This window comes from Trichechus manatus, unplaced genomic scaffold (assembly GCF_000243295.1).
Source record: "Trichechus manatus latirostris isolate Lorelei unplaced genomic scaffold, TriManLat1.0 scaffold00214, whole genome shotgun sequence".
In the NCBI taxonomy this organism is placed as follows: Eukaryota; Metazoa; Chordata; class Mammalia; order Sirenia; family Trichechidae; genus Trichechus; species Trichechus manatus.
This window is the reverse complement of record NW_004444150.1, coordinates 169,671-175,017: the sequence shown is the minus strand read 5'-3', so window position 1 is coordinate 175,017 and position 5,347 is coordinate 169,671. Positions and strand designations below refer to the sequence as shown.

The 5,347-nt window shown below is 64.4% G+C and overlaps 1 long non-coding RNA gene across 2 annotated transcripts in view; it reads left to right on the top strand.

The window, feature by feature from the left end:
* The first annotated feature begins 3,164 nt into the window (after positions 1-3,164).
* The window catches only part of LOC111822808 (uncharacterized), a 5,447-nt gene continuing 3,264 nt past the window's right edge, over positions 3,165-5,347 (top strand). For both annotated transcript variants that reach the window (XR_002825921.1, XR_002825920.1), the window contains exon 1: positions 3,165-3,300. This is a non-coding gene — a long non-coding RNA (uncharacterized LOC111822808). The remainder of the gene's footprint in view (positions 3,301-5,347) is intronic.

Genomic DNA, 5,347 nt, shown 5'->3' with positions numbered 1-5,347 from the left:
CTGCTTGTGGGGGACACCAGAGAGCGGCACCAACTCCAGGCACAGGGTGTCAGCACCCTCCCCACAGTGCTGTCAGCTCCAGGCGGGCAGGGGGAGCTGGGCACAGGGCCGGGCCCTGGGTGTTAGCCCCCTCCCCACAGTGCTGTAAGCTCCAGGTGGGCAGAGGGAGCTGGGCACAGGGCCGAGCACAGGGTGTCAGCGCCCTCCCCACAGTGCTGTCAGCTCCAGGCGGGCAGGGGGAGCTGGGCACAGGCCGGGCCCAGAAGTGGGCACAGCAGATGCCCGTGAATAGAGGACAGTGAAGGCTCTGAGGGTGGGTTGGCGTGCAGGGGACAAGGACCTGGGCCACTGAAGGCTAGTGGGTCCAGAAGGGCACAGGCATCCTGGGGGAGGGATGCCGGACCCCTTTGGCTGAGTTGCCTGCCCCCTGCCGCGCTTGCTGCCTCCCCAACACCCCAGCCCCGCCTGGTCCTGGTAGCCACCTCTGACCAACCGGCCAGCTGGGCAGAAGGCAGCCCTCGGCCACTTGGGCCTCAGGCTGCCTTCTCCTCCTCACTTCCCCACCGGGGCGGGCCCTCCTTCCCCAGGCGGCACGGGTGGTTCCAGGGTGGGCCTAGGCAGGGTCGGGGCTGTTGCAGAGGCAGTGAGTGCCAACAGTGGCCAGCAGACACTCCTGTGGCACTGAGCCCTGGCTGAGGCCTGTACTTCTTTTTTTTTTCTTTCCGGGGAGTTACCACACAGCCCTGTGAGTTAGGTGCATTTTAAAGATGGGAAACTGAGTCACGTGGTGAGAAGGACAGAGGCTGGATAGGATCCAGCCTGTCCAATCCCACACTTTCAACCATACCCTAGCAGCTCCCCAGCACACTTCAGAGTCACAAGAACATTCTGGAATTAATGCACAATTTTGAGCTTCCCAGAATTTTCCTGGGAAGAGGGTCTGAGCCTGCATCAGACTCCTCAAAGCATCCACGGCCATGCTCAGATATGGGACCCCAGGGCCGGGTGCCCCCACATAGATTTGGGCCTCTTCCTGCCTCAGGGAGCCTGGGATGTCCTGGGGGGCCAGGACGGCCCCCCTCTCAGGACTGCATCCAGGCTGGGCTAGCAGCTGGGAGCTGGCCGGGGCCCCGGAGGGGCCTCCCAGTGTCCCCCCCCACAGTGGCCTTCCAGCTAGGGTGGGAACACAGTGGCCGGCCAGGCCCTCTACGTCTCCCCACGAGTCATTTCCATTCTTCCTGCCAAAGATTTAACTTGAGGGATGACCTCGTGGGGATATGGGGACACAGCAGGCTGGGAGCTGCCTGCCGGCCGCCGCGCACTGCCATACGCACAGATGGTACAGACGTCTTTCTCACCATTGATAACCTGGGATGACATCAGACCCGGTAATTAGGAGGGTGAGTAGGAGGCGATCCCTGACCTGCCAGAGATCACGGAGGGGACAGGTCTGGGCAGGCCCCCGCGGGCTGGGTGGCTGGGCAGCAGGCTCCCACATCCCTTCCTGGAGGTGAATCTGCACTCTAGGGCTCCCTGACACCATAGCTTGGATGCCTTGACCGTGCCCCAGGGTCCATGGCCAGGGAGCAGTGATGTCCCCAGAGCCAGGGGGCTGTATCCTTCTCTCCTACCGAGGGGACCGAGTCCCAGGGACCTATGGGGCGCCCCACTCTGCAACTTGGGACACGTCCCCTCCACCCCCAGACCTTGCTCAGTCTCTGCTGAAGATCAGGGCAGCGGTCCGACGTGGCAGGGCTAAGTGACGCGGGAGCCCCATGGAAGCCAGGGCGCACGGGTGGATGGGCCGAGGCCAGCAGGCGAGAGCTCTTCCCTCCTCAAGAGTGAATGAATCAAGTACAAATGATTGAAAAGAATGAAGTTCTGATACCCGCTAGGAAGAGGAATCTCGAACACCACCGTGAGAGACGCCAGACAGGAAGTCCCGTATTTTCTGACTCTGTTATGTGAAGTGTCCACAGCAGGCGGTCCCCAGAGACGGCAAGTAGACCAGTGGTCGCCAGGGGCTGCAGGGAGGAGTGGGGATCGACCGCTCCTGGGCACAGGTCTCCTCTGAGGTGGTGAGAACCTCTAGAACGAGATGTGGTGGTCGCACAATATTGAGAACGTACTGGAAGCCACTGGGTTGTCCGCTATAAGATGGCTAATTATGTGTCATGTGAATTTCACCTCGTTTAAAAAGAAAAGATTGGATGGATGAAGCCCAGGTGCCCGTACCGCCTCGCCACAGGTTCGGACGCTCGGTTCAGGGAGGAGGCGACTTGCCCACAGGCACTGGATGGCAGGTGGGGCTTGAACCCAGACTTCTAACTGCAAAGCGGATGTGCAGAGGAGGCACCCTGACTCAGTTTCCCTTCCGGAAACACAGACCTGAGGTGTGTGAGGGCCAGGGCCAGTTCTGGGGCCAAGCAGCTTGTGTTCTCAGGTGCCTGAGGGTTTGCACCATGTCCCCAGGGGCAGGGAAAGGCTGGACCAGGCATGGCAGGGGCCGGGGAGCAGGCGGGGGGCAGCCCCCACCCACATCCGGGGTCGTGGACGGCTCAGCTCAGGACTGGCCTGACCCTGCATGTAAACAGCTCCTGCCCTTCCCGTCCTCCAGGGCCCCCACCCTGGGGCCAGGCCACGCTGTACCCCGCTCTCACCTGGCATCCAGCTGGAGCCAGGGGGCTGAGACCACTTCCTGGCTCTCCTACCAGCACTTGGACCCTGCCCCCAGGCAGGGCCTCCTCAGCAGGCCCTGCGAGGGTGCATGGGCAGACCCCTGTTTCTGTGCTGACCCCTGGGTGTCCCAGGCCCACCTCCTGGAGGCGTGGGAGGATCCGGCGCCGGTGCCCTGCACAACTGGGGCTCAATCCTGGTGCTAACGGCGGGCGCCACGTTCAACCCTGAGATGTGGGCCCCCCGCCCCTCCTCCAGCCGTGTCTCCCCTGTCCCTCGCACCTGGGAGGCCAAGCATCTGCTCCCCCACCTCATCTCTGACACAGAACATTGTACCCAGGCTTCCGGCCCCAACCACTCACGCCTCCTTTCCTCAAAATAACCCCTCCCCATCCGGCCTGTGGGAGCTGCCCCTGCCGGAGGTGGGACACCTCACCTCGCGGCCTCCTTCCTGTCCCACTGCACAGAGTGCAGGGTTCTAGAGGCTGTGGGAGCTGGGCTTTCGTCCCCGGGCGCTGTCCCTGGGCTGTGCGTGGGGGGGGGCACCCCGCTTACTCTCCGGCCTCACCCGGCCGCCGACCTTCTGCAGCGGGCCTGACGCAGCATGCTCAGGAGCCCTGGGTGGTGAGTGGTACTGGCTGTGGTAAGGAGAGAGGAAGCTTCCTCCCTGTGGTGTCGCCTCCACCTGGCCCAGGGGTGAGGGTAGGTGAGGGCACCCCACGCAAGGGACAGGCCAGAACTGGCAGAGTGGCTGGCTGTAGGCAGAGTTGGCCCCCGGCTTCTCTGGTCTGCCCAGGACAGGCAGAGGGCTCTGGTGCCGGCCATCAGCTTGGGCTGCCCCCACCCCGACTGTTGCCTGGTCTGGCCCCCTGGGGATGCCCCCAGACTGCCCAGGCCTGTGATGACCATGGGCCAGGCCTGGTGCTCAGGGGCCCCACCCTCCCTTCCTAGCTTCATGTCCCCTCCGTCCACCTCTGCTTTCCCCTGACCAGGGCTGCCCCCTACACCCAGGGGCTCCTGAGCCCACCTGCTCATCTCTCCCTCCCTCGGTCAGTGTCCTTGGCAAGTCCTTGCTGTGCCCTGCACCTCAGTTTCCCCATCCTCGTAATGCGGGCTCCCAGGACCGGGGCTCTGGCCACCCTCGTTCTCAGCCCCGGCCCCTTGCCCTTGTCCCTGCCTTCCTTCCGTCCCTGTGCTGCCTTCACCGGGGAGCCTTCCGGGGGACACTGGGCACTTTAATCCTCAGATCAGCCCTGAAGGGCCCCCCATCGCCCCATTTGCAGATGAGCCAGGACCTCAGGGTGAGGGGTCTTGGAGGCCACTCGGGGGCAGGGGCATCTGCTCACCTTCTCTGTGGGTGTCAGCTGAAGCCCTGGGGCTCTTCCCTGTGGGTCTGCTGGGGAACCCAAAAATCCTTCCAAGGTTGGGAGCCGGGTCTGGGGGCTCCTGTGCAGTGCCTGGTGACTTCGGCTGCCTGCACTTTCATCCCATGCCGACTGCGGAGCGTCTGGTGGGGCTGGGCCCCTCCCCTGACCTGCAGCCCTAGCACAGGCCTGGTGCACTGCGGTGCAGGGAGGTGAGCAGGATGGATGGACAGACGGATGGATGGATGGACACCCGGCAGGGCGCCCGGGGCCCACACAGCCCGTCAGACTGGAGGCCGCTCTTCCCTGCAGCTGAGCTGACCTCCTCCCTTCCCCTTCCCTTCTGTCCTGCCCCATCCCGATACCACCCGACCCACCTGAAAGCAGGCCCCTTCTCAGGCGGTGTCCCTGGCCCATTTTACTGCCGAGACCACCGAGGCAGACAGGGAGGCCGAAGAGCTGGGCGGGGGTGGCTGCCCACGTAAACAGCGCTCCTTGGAGCTGTGCACAACCTGGACCAACCTGGCTGGGGGCCACGGTCACACCCACTTCTCACCCCTCCCACCCCCTGCCTGGGGGAGTGAGTGACTAGAAGACTCAGAGCATCAGTGGGGGGTCTGGACTGGTCCAGCCTGGGGACCTCGGCACCCTGCAGGCTCCCCTGGGCGGCATTCCTGGGATGCCTGCGTCCCGGTCAGCAGGCCAAGATACTGGCTAGGCAAACGCTCCAGCCTCAAACACAAAGGCCCCCCGCCAGACCCCTCCCCACCCCATTGTCTTCCCTCTGTGGAGGGGGCAATGTGGAGGGGCCAGCAGGAGGGGAACAAGGCCTGGGTCCCTTTCTCCAGGGCGGGAAGGGGCTGGGAAGCTGGGACTGGATGAAAGGAGATGCAGATGAGATGCTGATGAGCCAGCCTGGCGCCCTGGGAGCTGCCCGCCCGCGGCCCCTCCCCCACCTCTGGGCCCTCCCTCGGCCTTGGCCTTGCCGCTGCCCTCTGTGCCTGGCTTCTCCTGCGTCCTGCCCTCCGCCCCACTGCAGGGCACTTCAAAAAGGCAGGGCGCCTGGGCTGGGGCTGGGGCTGGGGCTGGGTCTGAGCACCCGGGCTGGGGCTGGGGCTGAGGCTGGGGCTAAGCACTGGGGCTGGGCTGGGGCTGAGCCCCTGGGCTGGGGCTGAACGCCTGGGCTGGGGCTGAACACTGGGGCTGGGGCTGAGCGCCTGGGCTGGGGCTAGGACTGAGTGCCTGGGCTGGGGCTGGGGCTGGGGCTGGGGCTAAGTACAATAAAATATTTAAAAAAAAAAAAAAAA